This window comes from Ursus maritimus, unplaced genomic scaffold (assembly GCF_017311325.1).
Source record: "Ursus maritimus isolate PB19 unplaced genomic scaffold, ASM1731132v1 scaffold_3, whole genome shotgun sequence".
NCBI lineage: Eukaryota > Metazoa > Chordata > Mammalia > Carnivora > Ursidae > Ursus > Ursus maritimus.
The window spans coordinates 84,049,981-84,068,064 of record NW_024425563.1 but is presented as its reverse complement, the minus strand read 5'-3'; the positions used below and the strand labels follow the sequence as shown (position 1 = coordinate 84,068,064).

Sequence of the window (18,084 nt, the reverse complement as noted above, 5' to 3'; positions counted from 1 at the left end):
GGCTCAAACTCAACAACCCTGAGATCAAGAGTTACATACCCTACCGACTGAGCCAGCCAGGCGCCTATAGTAGTTATCCTTTAACTAACAATTTCTCTTTCTACAGTTCATATTTGAATGCCCTCATATACCTTTCAGAAACATATGCATAGAATCATGCAAAGTAAATATCAATTTCTGTTTATTTGCTCGTGTCTTAATTAGATTTTGTTACTGAAAGTGGTAATTTTTAGTACTTGATCATTTTTGTTTCTTTTTTCCCCTCTAAAAAGTTTTTCAAGAACCTGTTGCTAAATTTCGAATATAGTAACTCGTTTACTTTTTTCCTTCTGAATTTGTGAAAGTTACTGATCTCTCCTGTTGCTCTTACCTTTGTATTCTTACTTAAATTTCATGAACAAACAACTTTTCCTTCTGTCTAAACAGTGAACTGACCAAGAGCCTCTCTGAGGAAGGCATTTAAGATGAGACCTCAGGGTTGACTCTAAGTTGGTCTGTGGAAGAAAATTCCCTTAAAGGTAATTGCACAGCACATGCAAATGTCCTGTGGTAGGAAATGGTTAGGTGGTCAGAGGAACTGAAAGCAGGCCTCAGACTGTAAGTGTAATAGGTGATGAAGGAATACTGATGGAGCTGCATGTACTCCAGAAGCACTGGTCTCTCCCCACAGAGGCACAGCTTGTGGAACAATATAAGTTTGCCATTGTTCTAAATATGATTGCTTCTGTTTTAACCAGATCTATTCATACAAAAATGCATATTATTGATAGACAATGCAGGATTTGAAACTAGGACTATCACTAGCTGTATGATTCCCCATGAGTTTCCTACTCAAGTGTCAAAAGACCTGGAAGTCCAAAGTATTTGAATCTCTAAATCAGTTACCTAAGGTAGGTAATTCTGACACTGTTTTAGTTTATTATTACTAGTAAGGTTATAACCTCATGGATGTTCTTATTGCTCTTGTAAAGTGCAACTCTGTTACTAGGCGTGGTGGTCAGCAGCAGTCCCCAACTTATGAAAAGCAAGTAGAGAGGAGGTGATAGGTCTGACACCAATGCTCACAAACTTGAGCCTACAGCAGAGAATGGCTAGAGGCTCTGGCCCAGGCAGGAGACAGTTCAGGCCAAGGAAGACTGATGTTGGAATTTCCCTGACTTGGAGCCCAGTGACAAATCCGGGCAGCCAACACAGTCAACCTAGAGAAAGGGTGGTTTGTATCTAGAACTCCAGCTGTGGCTAACTATAGTGTAAACTTCTTGAGGACATAAAACATCTTTTGTTCACTACTTTATGCTTATTCTGAGTGCCTCGAATAGTGCTTGGCCTTGTAACCAGGAGGTCTTGTTAGCAGGTGCCTAGGTATAAGTCTGAAGTCCACTGAAACAATGTGGAAGGGAGAAAAGAAGAGCCTTAGGGACGTTCATGTGAGAAAAGGATCCCAGGTTGGCCTGGCAGTGAAGAAGCTATAGAAACAACACAGGTTCTCAAGAATCATGGCTGATCCCTGAGATCCTCCATCAGATGAAGCAGGTAAATTCTAAACTTCCCTGGATGGCAGGACTGATACAATGTCCTTTGTCCTTCCTGACTCTAAGATTGGTTTAAGAACAAAGATAAGATTGACCTTATGGGTGTCAGGGATGACTAATACGTCAAGCACGTAGTCATGGAGATGATCTCATTCAGGCCCCTTATCAAAAATAGCTAGGTCTTGTTGTTGCCCCTGTTTTAAAAATGAGTAAACTGAGGCTTGGGGAGGTTATTTGATTTGACTAAGATCAGGACTATTAAGTGACAGCTAAGATTTGAACCCAAATTTAACTACAAAGTCCATGCTCTTTATCACAATACTTTGCCTCTTCTAAAAATACATCTTTGCTTTCAAGTAGGTATCAGAACAAGACTGTCGCCACTAAAGGCATCACAAGGAGGTATATCCCTTAGCAGAGTTGGTTCAGAGTCAGTGAGTAGTGCTGTCCAGGGCTGGGCATCGGAGATGTCTCCACACAGAATTCCCAGGAGTGAGGTGCTGGAGAGAGGAAGCAAGATGGCGGCTGACCAAGGGCACGGATCACAGAGCATGTAGAATCCACACACAAAGATTTTAATCCGTGACTTATTACCATAATTAATGATTTGTTGTTTTGTCTCAAATGAAAATTAGTTTGTCAGATGTAGTAATTGAGGAAGCTAATTACACGTAGCTGCACAGGGCCTGCCCCAGGCAAAATTGAATGTCTTCTGGCTTTGATTTGTTACCTCCTATCTTGGCAGCATTTCCTTCCCTTCACAATTCCTTTATATTCCCTCACATGCCCAGGATTTTTATGCTGCCCTTATCTTTTCCTTCCAGAAGAAGATTGATGTAATAAATGAGTTCATAATAGGGTTGGTTGGTAATTTAATAAATTACACTGCCTGGAAATTTTTGTGTTTATAAAAGGAATCTTACTAAATGTAATGTAGTCCCCTGGATTGGATACTTGTGGGGTGGGGGGAGGACATCATCAGAAAAACTGGTAAAATCTGAATGTTAATTCTTTAGTATTAACAAATGTACCATGGTTATGTGAGGAGTTACCATTAGAGGAAGTTGAGTAAAGGGTATATGGAAACTCTCTTGTACTGTCTTGGCAACTTCTCCGTAAATCTAAAATCATCAGCAAATAACACTTTTGAAGCAGCAAAAGGGCTCTTTAAGAGAGATGAATTACTATTCAAAGGAATAAATCTCTAAGAATTTTAGGCACGTAGGTCCTACCCTGTAGGTATGTGAGCATGACCTTATAGCTGTGTACCCACTTGCTTGTACAGACCTTCAGCTTATTTAACCACTGAATATTTCTGTTTTGTAAATTTCGGATGCTGTGATCTGTTTTGTAAATTTGGGGTGCTATGAATTATATGCAGAGTAAGATTGTATTTCTTCTACTCACTGCTATTGCTGAAAGACAAAAACCAATCTGAGAGTTAAAGTTGTCAAACAGGAAGCACATAGACATTTTTACTTCTTCAGGGAAGCATGATTGATTCCAGAAATCTGAATTAGGCAAACATTAATTGATGTGCTGGGAGATGAGTAATTTAGAAAAACCAAGGTCACTAAAGTGCCACTGTTTTAAAAAATCAGAAGGAAAACAAATTCACTTGGGCTTTCAAATACTCACATAGGGTTTTGTTCTTTATCTAATGGCAACATGGGAATCAGTAGTCTTTATATGACCTAATTTAAGGGAATAAGTGCTTGAATACATACCCTCAGTTCAGGGTTCCGAAAGAATTTACTGTGTATAACTCCAGGGACATTAAAATTAGATAAAGAGTTTAAAAACATGATTTCCCTCTTGGAAAAGGTAGACCGACTAGTTGGCACTGTGTCAGATGAGAGACAATGGAAGCTTGTTCTATTATTTATACAAATTGACTGGTTTGGCAGTTGCTACAGCAATGAGCCATAATGAACTACAGAAAAATGAAAATGTGATTTCTTTAGCATTGTACAAAAATGGAATATTCACAGGAAGGCAAAGAATGACATTATAAGTGCCAAGCTGTGTCAAAATGGTCTTCCTTGTTGCTACTTTATCCCAAATGTAATGCAAATAGTGTGTATTTACTGGGGCAAAAATTGTAATCCTGGGCCATCATTTCTGTACTATTAGTCAGGGGGCTGTGCCTTGTAATTCCAAAGGAATTTTAAAATATTCATTTTCCATGACTTTTTACTTTCAGCTACACTGTCTCTGCCTTTGTTTGCAATAAAGGCTTTCTTTTAGCTAAGTTTCTGAAATTAGATGATTTGTTCATGTCTTCCCAGCAAAGGGTAGAAAAAAAAATCATGAAGCAAGTAATTCAACTCTAAAATACCTAATTTTCTGATTAATTGGCTCAATCTTCTTTGTTCTGTTAGGGAATCCCTGGTATGCTCTTTTTGAACTTTGATGTTTTTACCTTATATTTTCATTCACTCCCATTTATCCATACTGGGTTTTCTCTAACAATATCATGTTAAATTCCAGGAAAGGCCTTTTAAAGAAAAATACAAGACACTTCAACTTCCCCAACCCTAAGGGCTATGTTAGTCAAAGAGTAAACTCACAGAAAATGTGAATCAGACAAAACAACTTCCCTAAAACTGAGTGTTAGCTTGAGCCAGCAAGGGCCATTTATACAGACATCTACTGCAGAATGTGTGTGTGTCAGATCTTATTTTTCTCTTTTGCCTGGAGCAATGCAGGAAGCCGGTTATGACTGTGCTGTAGAAATTGACTTCAATAGAAAATGCTACTTGGCATTAGGAGATATTATATGTAATTATGCTCCTAGACCTGAGCCAAATTTGAAATATTTTTCATCATATAAATGTCAAAATGAATGATATTCAATGTGGTAAACAGAAGGTTTAGTGTAAATATTGTAATTTTGATATGGGGCTAAGTTCTTACAAAACTATACACCAGAGATTCTCAACCAGGGGCAATTTTACCTCTGCTCCCAGGGGACATTTGACAATGTCTGGAGACATTTCTTGTTGTCATACCTGGCATCTAGAGGTTAGAGACCAGGGATGCGGCTAAACATTCTGATGCACAGGACATCCACCTATAGTAAAGAATTATCCAGCTCAAATGTCCTGGTGCTGAGGTTGAGAAATGCTGCCTGCACACCAGCTTGTGAGTGACTGTACCAGAGACAACTCTGAAAATGTACCATTTCATCCAGCATCCCTTTAGGTTAACGGGAATCCTACTTCACTGAAAAATTACTCTGACTGTTGTTGTTGTGAGTTAAATATACATATGTTTCTCATCTACCAAGACAGTGAAAATTCAAGGGGAAATGCGGGGCAATCCCTTGCCAGAGTCTGTGGGATAAATTTTAATTCTTTCTAAAGAGTCTTTAGCTGGAGAAAGAAGGAATAAAATAACTTATTGATGATGGTGGTTGTTACGGGAGTAGATGTTACAAAGAGGGATGGTGAAGACTCAGGGAAGAACGTATAACTACATATCTGTTCAGACCAGTAGTTTTTTAAGTCTGGCTACAAGTAGAATCATGTGTACCCAAGCCCTGGACCAAGATTCTGAAGAAATTGATTGGGGTTAGCTCCTGGCATGCTGTATATTTTTATGTTTCCAATTTCTAGGTGGATTGATTTCTAGTCAAGATGGCTTAGAATCAACCTTTTAAATACCCTTAAAATAAAAATATTATCTGTCTAGCAAAATGTTCACTTGTCCTACCCATGATGGCCACTCCATTTTTACCTCCCATCACCTTTTAGTTCCCTGAAGATGGGACTGCCTTGGCAGCGAGTTACATATGCTTCACAGGAGCCACTGTTTTACCAGGCTAGTCAGTGGTTCTTCTTGCACGTATTAGTATCCCAAGATCAGACTCGCTAGTGACAGAACTGATGATATCACCAAAAATCCCACCTGGACCCTCTGTCTAGCACCATGGGCAGCACTGGAATTTACTTGAAACACTAAGGAGATTCAGTCCAAATATGGTTCTGTACTGAGCGAAAGGAGTGTAGTTCTATATGAGGAGGCACAGAAAAAGTCAGCCTTTATCCAGGTAACACGCTAAGCATTCATTCTGCTTCCTTCAATACTGTAATTCATCTTAAAAAAAAAAAAAAGAAGAAAGAAAGGTACACATCACTGATTTTGAACATACTTGTAAGAGTTGTAGTTTTGCCTGCACAGGGCCAAAGGACGTTGCTATAAATATGCTAGATAATTTAAGGGGACTTTCAATTAATCATTACCTCAATAATTTAATGTGTTTTCTTTCATCTAAATGTGTCCTGAGGCAGGTAAGAGAAGCACTACTTATACATTGCAAAAGAAAGATTATTCACTCCCTGGGCTCAGAGTTGCATGTAATATGCAGAAATTAAACTTTGGTTTAATTGAAATTTGGTTGCAGTTTGAGGCTTTATAGTTTCCTTGGGCCACCTACTACATTCTTCTTAATGAAGCATTGAAGGATGGCAGCATTAAAGAAATACTAAATTAGCTCTTTCTCTGTATGTTTCAAGCAACAAAGCACTTCTTTCTGTCCATTATAGCATCATTTGAAAGAAGACAGAGATAACCCCCAAACATTCCTGACCATCCTTAATAATGATTGTATATCTATATACTATTAGCTTATCTACAGCCTTCTAGAATATATTTCAATTTTGTTTTTAATAGCAGCTTCATTGAGGTATAATTCACATGCCATAGAATTCACCCCTTTAAAGTATACAATTTAAGTGTTTTTTAGTATAATTCAGGGTTGTACAATCATCCTCAAAAATTTCAGAACATTTTCATCACCACCAAAGGACACCTTGCACACATGAGCAGTTAGTCCCCATTTCCCCATCCTCTGACAGCCACCAGTCAACTTCCTGTCTCTATGGATTTGCCTGTTCTGGATGTGTCATATAAATGGAATCATACAACATGTAGCCTCTTATGGCTGACTTTTTAAATTTAGCTTGTTTTCAAGGTTCATCCTTGAAAGGTCCACGTGAATAGCGTGAACAGTACTTCATCCCTATTTATGGCTGAATGATACTCCCATGTATGGATGTACCATGTTTTAATTTAGGCATCAATCGTCTGATGGATGTTTGGGGCTGTTTCCACTTTGGCCTATTATGAATAATGCTCTTAGGACCATTTGTATACATTTTGTGTGTGTGTGTGAACTTTTGTTTTAAAATCTTTTGGGTTCACATTTAGAAATGGAGTCGTTAGATCATTCAGTAACTCGATGTTGAACATTTTGAGGAATTGCCCGATTTTCCAAACTGGCTACATACAGCCTTTTACATCTCACCAGGAATATCTGAGGTTTCGGTTTCTCCACATCTTCATAAACACTTATTATTTCTGTCTTTTTGTTTTAGCCTCCTGGTATAGGTCTAGTAATATCTCACTGTGAGTTTAATTTGTATTTCCCAAATGAGGGATGATGTTGAGCATCTTTCCATGTGCTTATCTGCTATTCATATGTCTTCTTTGGATAAATGTTTATTCAAATCCTTTGTCCATTTTTAAATTGGGTTATTTATCTTTTATTGTTTTGATTTTTATATATGAGATATGTATGTATATATGTACATACAAACATGTATACATATACACATACTGGATGCAAGTCTCTTATCAGATACACGATTTGCAAATATTTTCTCCCATTCTATGGGTTTTTACTTTATTGATAGTATCCTTTGTTTCACAAAAATTTTAATATTTTAAAGTCTAGTTTGTTTTCTTTTTTTGCTTGTGTTTTTCATGTTGTATTTAAGAAAGCATTGCCAAACACAAGGTCACGAAGATTTACCTCTTATCTTTTAAGAGTTTTATAATTTTAGTTATTACATTTTGGTCTGTGTTCCATGTCAAATTAATTTTTGTATTTGGTGTGAAGTAGGGGTCCAACTTCACTCTTTTTTGTTTTTATGCTTTGTAATTAGTATATTAAGGAGACATTCATACATTTCAAGAATTTCTTAATTCTGATATCCAGATTTTAAGCTTGTGAACATGACTTTCAAACATACAGTTAAAGCTATTCATCATAATTTGTTATCCTACCAACATTAAATTATAGTTACTTCAGAGCATAAGTAAAATGGTTTAAAATAAGCCTATAACATACCTAAAAAATACCTTTCCATCTCATACATACAAATTACTTCGCCATGTCTCTTCACTCTAAGTTACCCTGCTTCCAAAGTCACTACTCTGAAGCTTATCGTGGTCCAAATAGAAGAAAAAAAAAAAAAAAGGTAACCAGGATGCACGCGCGTGCACACACACACACACACACACACACATTAAAAAGAAAAAGATAGGGACACCTGGGTGGCTCAGTCAGTTAAGCGTCTGCCTTTGGCTCAGGTCATGATTCCAGGGTCCAGGGATTGTGCCCCACATCAGGCTCCTTGCTCAGTGGGGGAGCTCCTCCTGCTTGTGCTCTCTCTCTCTCCCTGTCAAATAAATAAATAGTCTTTAAAAAAAAAAAAAAGAAAAGAAAAAACACAGCAGAAGGGAATGCAGTTCTATAAGTGCAAGCCCTCAAGCAGCAGCATATCATGCTAAACCTCTTCAGAAAGGTATCCTATCACTGTTACCACAGGCCAAATTACATAGCACGCCATCTCCAAGTAACAGGTGAGGCAGTAGATGAATGCAGAGGCATCACAATGAATCCCACTTAATATAACTGCAGACCAGCACTTCTGTACAAATTAAGTTCGTCATCTACTGCCAGTTAAATACAAGTTTTAACTTCATAGCTCAACAATTAAGAGTCGTAGGGGCACCTGGCTGGCTCAGTCAGTGGAGGGTGTGACTCAGGGTCATGGGTTCAAGCCCCATGCTGGGTGTAGAGCTTACTTAAAAAACAAACAAAACAATTAAGGGTCATACACTGAAGTCAATACGTAACACCTAGCATTTCAGTCTAAGCTGTTTCATGTACATAGAGCTGAAATCAGTGACAGGGCATGGCCTAACAAATGCTAGGGGAGATTTTTTTTAAAGTAGTTTTTACAAGTATTAATCTTACTTTTCACACTAAAGTCATAATACATAGAGGGCAAAGTGAGAGCTTTCCTATTTGAGTTTATTCTTCATTTAACTTTTAGAACACTACTGTAGTTGAATATTAAATCAAAAACAATAGCAGGTAGTGAGCTATGATTATGGTCCTTCCCTCATTCACTGCCGCATATAAAATGCCAGCAGTGTTATCCACTGGCCCCATTAAGAGGTCTGACACTGAACCCCCCCCACCCCCGATGATGTTCATCATCGTCAGATGCTTCTTCACTGTAATAGCGCCATCTTTCCCAATTTGGATCAAAGTCCACCAGCTCTACCTCGACCATTTCATCAGTCTCTTCTACTTCCTCCCTGTAAGGGAGAAGTTTTTCCAGCAAAGAGTTTATCACGAGAGAGACAGCCATTCCCAGGACAGTTTACCTTAAATTTGATGATTAGGCAACTCTTTCACATGGTCTACAATAAATTGGCATGACTTCGTTAACACATACTTGATATCCCCATGCTTGACCATCTGACATGGATGAGAGGTGATGAGGATGGTTCTGTTGTCAAGAGTAGATGTTGTCTTTTGCAAGCCACACAGTGCTTCCACCAGCTGTATGTCCATACACATGAAAAGGTCTCCTCCTCACCAAGTAAAAACAGCATGGTCCTTCTGATGTAGAACAATGATAATATCTCCGGGAGCCAATCCTGGTTGTTGGTTTCCTTCACTATGGAATGTTATCTTCTGGCCATCTTTCTGTCTTCGTCAGTATGAACTTCTAGAATCTTCTTCTCTCCAACTATCTTCCTTCCATTGCAGCTTTTACATCTATCTTTAGGACTGATTCGTTCCCCATGGCTCTGGAACCCCATTCACACAGACTGAGTTTGCTGAACGGTTCCAGATCCTCTCTGATGAATTCTTATTTGCATTCCAGTACCTTGGTAATTGGTACAACATTCTACCCCTCCTTCCTTACCACCTTGGCCTTCACATTTGTCACGAATCACATTCTTTTGCAGAGCTAGTTTTCTTGTTGCACCATTATATAAGTCATCTAAGGTTACTGAGAACTGATGCACAACCTTTTTACCTCTCCTATCTCTCTGCATCCTTCCTCCTTCTCCAAAAAACATACCAGAGATGTCCATCAGGGAGCCAAAGCCACCCCGAGCTCTACCTTCTTTAATTGCCTGTTCTCCTCCTTTGTCATATGATTCCCTTTTCTTTGTATCACAGAGTACTTCATAAGCTTGAAAAATCTGTTTAAACTCTCCTTCATTTGGATTCTTAGCAGGGTGGTACTTCAAGGCCAGTCTCCTGTAAGCCTTTCCACTTCTTCCTGGGGACCGTTGGGTTTGACCCCCCACAACGTCATAGTAAGTGGTTTCTTTCACCATTTTCTACAGCCAGTGAGCAGCCAAGGCCAGTGCGGAGAGCAGGAAGGAGCACACTGCTGGGCACAGCCCACGCAGCCATTGCTCCTCTTCTCACCAAGTATTGTGGGAATTACCCCCATCTTCATTCTTTTACATGTCAGAGCACCATTTGTTGAAAAGACCTCTTTCCTCATTGAATTGTCCTGGCTCCTTTGTCAAAAAGTAATTGACCACATGTGAAAGCCTGTTTTTGGACTCTCAGTTCTGTTCCACGGATCTGTTTGTTCTTCTGTCAATATCACAGTCTTGATTACTGTAAATTTATAGTTACTCTAAGTTTATATCAAAAAGTGCAAATCCTCCAACTTTGTTATTCTTTATCAAGATCATTTTGACTTCCTTAACTCCTTTCATTTCTGTTTGAATTTTATGATCAGATTGTGCATTTCTAGGAAATACTTAAGACTTTGATAAGTACTGTGTTGAATCTGTAGATCTATTTTGATATTATTGACATCTCAACAATATTAAGTTTTTTGATTTATAAACATGAGATTTCTTTCCATTTATTTAGACTTCTTTTAGTTTCTTCAACAGTGTTTTGTATTTTGCCACGTACAATTCTTGCTCTTATTTGGCTAACTTTATGCCTAAAAACCTTATTCTTTTTGATGCTATTGTGAATGGAATTGTTTTCTTAATTTTGTTTCCACCTTATTCATTGATAGTGTATAGAAAAACAACTTTTTTTTGTATATTGGTCTTTTATTCTGTAACCTTGCTGGATTTGTTAATTAGCTCTAATAATTTTCTTGTAGATTCTTTAATATTTTCTGTACACAAGATTATGTCATTATGCCATTATTGTGTCGAATAGAGATGTTTTTTACTTCTTCCTTTTCAATATGGATGCCTTGTATTTCTTTTCCTTGACTGATATCCCTGGCTAGAACCTCCAACATTGAATAAAAGTGGCAAGAGCAGCATTCTTGTTTTGTTCATAATATTAGAAGGAAAATTTTCATTTTCTCCAATAAGTATGCTTTTAGTTGTCAGTTTTTTGTAGATGGCATTTATCAGTTTGAAGTTGTTCCTTATATTCCTAGTTTGTTGAGGGGCTTTGTTTTTATCATGAAAGGATATTAGAAGCTGTCAAATGATCTTACTGCATCTAATGATATAATCGTGTGTTTTTTTTTTCCACCCTGTATTCTATTAACATGGTATATTACATTGATTGATTTTTGTATGTTGAACCAACCTTGCATTTCTGGGTTAAATCCTGCTTGGTTATGGTAAATAATCTTTTTAATATGTTGGTGGATTCCAATCTGCTAATATTTTGCTGATAGGTTTTGAGTCGATATTCATTAAGTGGTATTTGTATAGCTTTTGTTTCTGTGATGTATTTGCCTAGCTTTGGTATGCTGGCCTCCTAGAAAGCGTTGGAAAATGTTCCCTGCCTCATCTATTTTTTAGAAGCATTTGTGAAGAATTGGTGTTAATTCTTCTTTAAATATTTTATAGAATTCACTATTGAAGCCATCTGGACCTGAGATTTTCTTTGTGGCAAGTTGTTTTTTTACTAATTCAATCTGTTTGCTTGTTATAGGTCTATTCAGGTTTTCAATTTCTTATTGAATCAGTTTTAGTACTTTATATCTTTCTAGAAATTTGTCTATTTCATCTTCGTTATCTAGTTTATGGGTATTAACTATTCATAGTATTTCTTTAAAATCCTTCTTATTTCTGCAAAATTAATATAGTAGATGTCCCCTATTTCATTCCTGATTTTGGTAAATTGATTCTTTCTTTCTTTCTTTCTTTCTTTCTTTCTTTCTTTCTTTCTTTCTTTCTTTTAGTCTAGTAAACGATTTGTCAATTTTGTTGTTCTTTTCAGTGAACCAACTTTTGTCTTCATTGATTTTCTCTATTATTTTTCTGTTCTCTTTTTTATTCTTATCTTCCTTAATCTTTATTATGTCCTTCCTTCTTCTTCCTTTGATATTCATTTCTTTTTAAATTCTGTTTTTGACAAAAATGTTTTAAATATCATATAATAAGATGCTCCTGGGTGTCTTGGTCGATTAAGCATCTGCCTTCGGCTCAGGTCATAATCTCAGGGTCCTGGGATTGAGCCCCATGTCAGGCTCCCTGATCAGCGGGGAGTCCGCTTCTCCTTCTGCCTCTGCCCCTCCCCCCCACTCATGCTTTCTCTCTCTCAAATAAATATTGAAAATAAATTAAAAAATAAATATTATATAATAAGAAAAGGCTCATAATAAAAAAGAAGGCTTCCCTCTCTGCTCCTTCCAGAAACACTCCCAGAGTAAGCTATTGTCATCATTTTAGGCACTGCTTCTGGCATCATTATCCATATTTTTTAATAATATATTAAACCAAGTGACTTCATATTGTGGTAGAAGAAGATATACTTCTTTTATGCCATTAACCTCTGACACACAACTTCATCCCCATATCCTCTTAATATAAATATATCACATTTTTAAATAAAATCAGTCATGTGTTTCAATCAATGCTATAAATATTTCAATGATATAAATATCAATGATATAAATATATAAATATTATTCACTGCAGAACCAAATGGTGTACTGTGATTTCTTCCTTCTTGAACAACTTTTCACTTTTAATTGTTTCTTCTCTTTCTTAATTTACTGTTATTTTTCCTAGGGCACTTTCTCAATTGCTTCCTGAGAGAGTATAGCTGGGAAGTGCAATGTTTGATTCCTTACATTTGATGATAGATCGGCTAGAAATAGAATTCCAGATTAAAAATAATACTCTCTGAAAATTTTGAAGGCTTTCTGTACTATAATTGAGAACATGAAAATGATGCAATTTTATTCTTATTTTGAAAGTTATTGTATTTTCTTTGCCTGGGAGCTTTTAGGATCTTCTCTTCATGCTTGTTGGTTTTCAATTTCTTGATAATGCGTATAATGCACAGGAAGTGGGTGACAGTCCAACCCTTCATACCAGAGGTGTTCTCTCCATCTTCCCGTTTTTAGCCCCCCCCATATTATACCTCATATCTTAATTTCAGATTCTCTGTGACTCAGTATTTTTATTTATTTATTTATTCATTTATTATTTTTTAAAAATAGTTATTTATTTATTTGAGAGAGAGAGAGCTAGAAAGGAGGGGGTAGGAGAGGGGCAGGGAATCCTAAGCAGACTCCACACTGAAGTCAGAGCCCAAAGCGGGACTTGATCCCATGATCCCAAGATCATGATCTGAGCCAAAACCAAGAGTTGGTGGACTGCACCACCCAGGCACCCCTGTTTCAGTATTTTCAGACAAGAAGGCTCAGAATTATTATATATTTTCCTAAAATTCGTTACACTTTACCCACATAAATGCTCAGCTGATAAGTATGTCTTCTCAAACTGCCATAGGAATTATTTCCTGAAATTATCTGAATCAATGGATGTTTAACAACTAGAAATAAGCATAATCTACAGATTTTGAAAGTTTCACTATGCATTTTCACTTCATGAGTATAATTTAATTATGGCTAATATAAGCACTGTTTATTTCTATTAAAGTCAGAAATCATGAAAAAAAAAACCACCAAACATTATTCCCAATTCCCGGACTACCCTATCCATATAATTGAGTTTATTGTGGAAAGTTTTTAGTGTAGAAATTTATTGAAGCCTTTCACATCAATGGAAATGTGTAGATAATTCAGGAAGTAACTGTGATATATATTGAAAACATGATATAGGAAAGATTCTATAATAAATAAGGTTGATAAAAAATATTCAATAAAACATGTAAGGAAATTTTTTTAATAAATGAGAAAAATAAATTTAAATCTCCACTGAATGTCCATATGCCAAAATAAATTCCAGATGAATAGAAAAAATTCCCAGGAGAAAATGCATGTACATATCTATTAATTGATTTTAAAAGGGGCAAGAGCTTCCAAGCATGAAAAATTGGAAAAAAATTAGAAGGGAATTGATTGAAAGATTTGAGTACATGAAAATTTAAATTTTTTTAATAAAAAACATAAATATAGTAAAGGACTAATTATAAACTGCATAGAAAATATTGGTAAGAAATATATAGTATAGAGTTAATAGCCTTCACATTTAAAGAGTTCTTGTGAATTGGTTAGGAAAATCATTAAAACCCAAAACAAAATGGGCAAGGACATGTATAGTTAATTCCCAAAACTGAAAAATGTAACCAACAAACATGCAAACTATCCTACTAATAATCAGTGGGATAGAAATTAAAAGTAACATGACACTTTTAGAATGAAAACTGTAGACTAATAATGCTCAGTGCCACCAGGAGTATTGTGGGATGGGTGTTCTCTGGGACACTGGTGGACAAATCTACCTTTCTTTATATGCCGTTTGGAATTGTGGCCTTCGTGTTTATGCCCTGAATTTCATTATCCCAGTCCTAGAACTCCATCTTAAAATATAAGATATACACAAAATGTCTACCTCAGAGAAACACAGTGGCCTGGTAATTACCACGGGTTGACGGGTAGAGGAAATGAGGAAATATAGACCAAAGGAAACAAACTTCCAGTTATAAAATAAACAAGTTCTGAAGATCTAATGTAATGACAGCTAACAAAACTGTATCATATACTTGAATGTTGCCAACAGAGTAGATCTTAAATGTTCTCACCGTAAAAAAGAAATGGTAATTATATGACAGAATGGAGGTGTTAGCTAATGCTATCATGGTAATCATTTTGCAATGTATAAATGTTTCAAATCAACATGTTGTACACCTTAAATTTATGCAGTGTTATGTGTCAGTTATATCTCAGTAAAGCTGGGGAAAAAATTAAAGAAATGGTCAGAGATTTATATACTTCATTATTTAAAATATTTAAAAAATAGAAACAAATACAATTCCAACAGCAGTATAATAGTTAAAGAAACTATGCTGTAGTTATACACTGGAACATTATTTACCTTTTTACAATCTTGTTCTAAAAATATTTAATGATGTAGGAACTATTTATAATAAATATTGAATATAAAGGAATAGAAACCTGCTTTGTAGGCAAGCGAGTTTCTTTTTGTTTAAAGATTTTATTTATTTATTTGGGAGAGAGCATGAGCAGGGGGAAGAGCAGGGGCAGAGGGACAAGCAGTTTCCCTGCTGAACTGGGAGCCTGACGTGGTACTTGATCCCAGGACCCTGAGATCATGACCTGAGCCCAGAGCAGATGCTTAACAGATGAAGCCACCCAGGCACCCCTAAGCAAACAATTTTCTAAAAACTTTATATTCATGAATTAATTTAAAAAGCTAGAATATAGTTTACTAAAATGTTAATAATGATTATCTCTCCTGGATATGAATATGAGTAATTTTATTTTCACACTAATCCTTTTGTATATTTTTAAATTCTATAATACACACATTATTTCTGTAACAGAAAAAATAATTAAAAACTTGTTTTCTCCAAAGTAACCCTTGTATATACTTCTGCAGATTGTTTTACAAGAATATACCAATATTGTCCTAATTTTTTATGATTAATTAACTGGGTTAGATATCCTATCCTTTATTAGAGCTTTCATCAGCTTTGTCACAGTCATAAAACATTTTAGAGTTTGTAGTCTTATTTTTTGAGGGTAAGGAGGTGAATTTTCATCCTAAATATTTTGAGATTTTTTTTTTTTAGTATAGTTGGCACACAATGTTACATTAGTTTCAGGTGTACAGCTTAGTGATTTGACAAGTTTATACATTATGCTATGTTCACCATAAGTAGAGATACCATCTGTCCCATTACATCACTATTACAATATCACTGACTATATTCCATGTGTTCTGCTTTTTATTCATGTGACTTACTCATTCCATAACCAGAGTCCTGTTCCCTTTCCCCCTCACCCATTTTGCCCAATTCCTCACTGGCAGCCATCAGTTTGTTCTCTGTATTTATAGTTCTGATTCTGTTTTTTGTTTGTTTATTCATTTTTTTTTAGATTCCATTTATGAGTGGAATTGTATGGTATTTGTCTTTCTTAGTCTGACTTATTTCACTTAACATAATACCCTCTAGGTCTATCCATGCTGTTGCAAATGACATAATCTCATTCTTTATGGCTGTATAATATTCCGTTGTATACATATACCGCATTTTCCTTATCCATTCGTCTATTGATGGACACCTAGGTTGCTTCCATGTCTTAGCTATTGTAAATAATGCTGCCATAAACATAAGGGTGCATATTATCTTTTTGAGTTAGTGTTTCTATTTTTCCTGAGTAAATACCCAATAGTGGAATTATTGGACATGGTATTTCTATTTTTAATTTTTTGAGGAACCTCCAAACTGTTTTCCACAGTGGCTACACCAATTTACATTCCCACCAACAGGGCACAAGGGTTCTTTTTTCTCCACATCCTCACCAATACTTGTTGTTTCTTGTCTTCTTGATTTTAGCCATTCTAACAGGTGTGAGGTAAAATCTCATTGTGATTTTGATTCGTATTTCCCTGATGATGAGTGATGTTGAGCATCATTTCATGTGTCTGTTGACCATCGGTCTTCTTTGGAAAAGTATCTATTCAGGTCCTCTGCCCATTTTTATTTTTTATTTTTATTTTTTTTAAAGATTTTATTTATTTACTTGACAGAGAGAGACAGCCAGCAAGAGAGGGAACACAAGCAGGAGGAGTGGGAGAGGAAAAAGCAGGCTCCCAGCAGAGCAGAGAGCCTGATGCAGGGCTCGATCCCAGGACCCTGGGATCACGCCCTGAGCCGAAGGCAGACGCTTAACGCCTGAGCCACCCAGGCGCCCCTGCTCGTTTTTAAGTAAGATTGTTTGGTATTCAGTTGTATCAGTTCTTTATATGTTTTGGATAGTAACCCCTTATTGGATATATCATTTACAAGTATCTTCTCAAAAAGACAAGGTTGTCTTTTTGTTTTCTTGATGATTTCCTTTGCTATGCAAAAGCTTTTTATTTTGATATGTCCCAGTAGTTTATTTTTGCTTTTGTTTTCCTTGCCTTAGGAGACATATCTAGAAAAATATTGCTATGGCTGATGTCAGAGACATTACTGTCTGTGTTCTCTTCTAGGATTTTTATGGTTTCAGGGCTCGTGTTTAGGTCTTTAATCCATTTTGATTATTTTTGTGTATGGTGTTAGAAAGTAGTCTAGCTTCATTCCTTTGTATGTAACTATCTGTCCAGTTTTTCCAGTACCATTTATTGAAAAGACTGTCTTTTCCTCATTGTGTATTCTTGCCTTCTTTGACATAGATTAGTGTATGTGCTGTCAAAGCAAGCACTCTTTTGCTATAGATTAATTGACCTGTAAATGTGGGTATATTTTGGGGTCTCTATTCTGTTCCATTGATCTATGTGTCTGTTTTTGTGCTAGTACCATACTGTTTTGATTGCTACAGCTTTGTAATTTATCTTGAAATCTGGGATTGTGATACCTTCAGTTTTGTTCTTCTTTTTCAAGATTGCTTTGGCTGTTTGGGCTCTTTTGTGGTTCCATACAAATTTTAGTATTATTTGATCTAGTTTTGTGAAAAATGCTGTTGGTATTTTGTTGTTGTTGTTATTGTTTGTTGTTTTTATTTGAGAGAGAGCATGAGCGGGGAGGAGAGTGAGGCAGGCTCCCCAGTGAGCAGGGAGTCTGATGTGGGGCTCAATCCCAGGACCCTGGGACCATGACCCAAGCCAAAGGCAGACACTTAACCGACTGAGCCACCCAGGTGCCCCCCAAAAATGCTGTTGGTATTTGATAGAGGTTACATTGAATCTGTAGATTGCTTTGGATAATATGGATATTTGACAATATTGATCTCTCTAATCCATGAGCATGGAATATTTTTCCATTTATTTGTGTCATCTTTAATTTCTTTCTTCAGTGTTTTATTGTTTTCAGAGTATAGGTCTTTCACCTCTTTGATTAAGTTTATTCCTAGATATTTTATTACTTTTGGTGCAATTGTAAGTGATGTGTGTGTTGGTTTTTTTTTAAATTTCTCTTTCTATGACTTCATTATTAGTGTACAGAAACACTACCAATTTCTGGGTATTAATTTTGTATCTGACCACTTCACTGAATTTGTTTATTACTTCTAGTTTTTTTGGTGGTTTCTTTAGGATTTTC

At 36.2% G+C, this 18,084-nt stretch overlaps 1 protein-coding gene and 1 pseudogene across 2 annotated transcripts in view; one reads left to right on the top strand and one right to left on the bottom strand.

Moving 5' to 3' along the window:
- RELN (reelin) overlaps positions 1-18,084 on the top strand; it is a 475,458-nt gene that overhangs the window by 163,325 nt on the left and 294,049 nt on the right. The window lies entirely within an intron of this gene.
- LOC103674651 lies at positions 8,016-9,962 on the bottom strand (annotated as a pseudogene).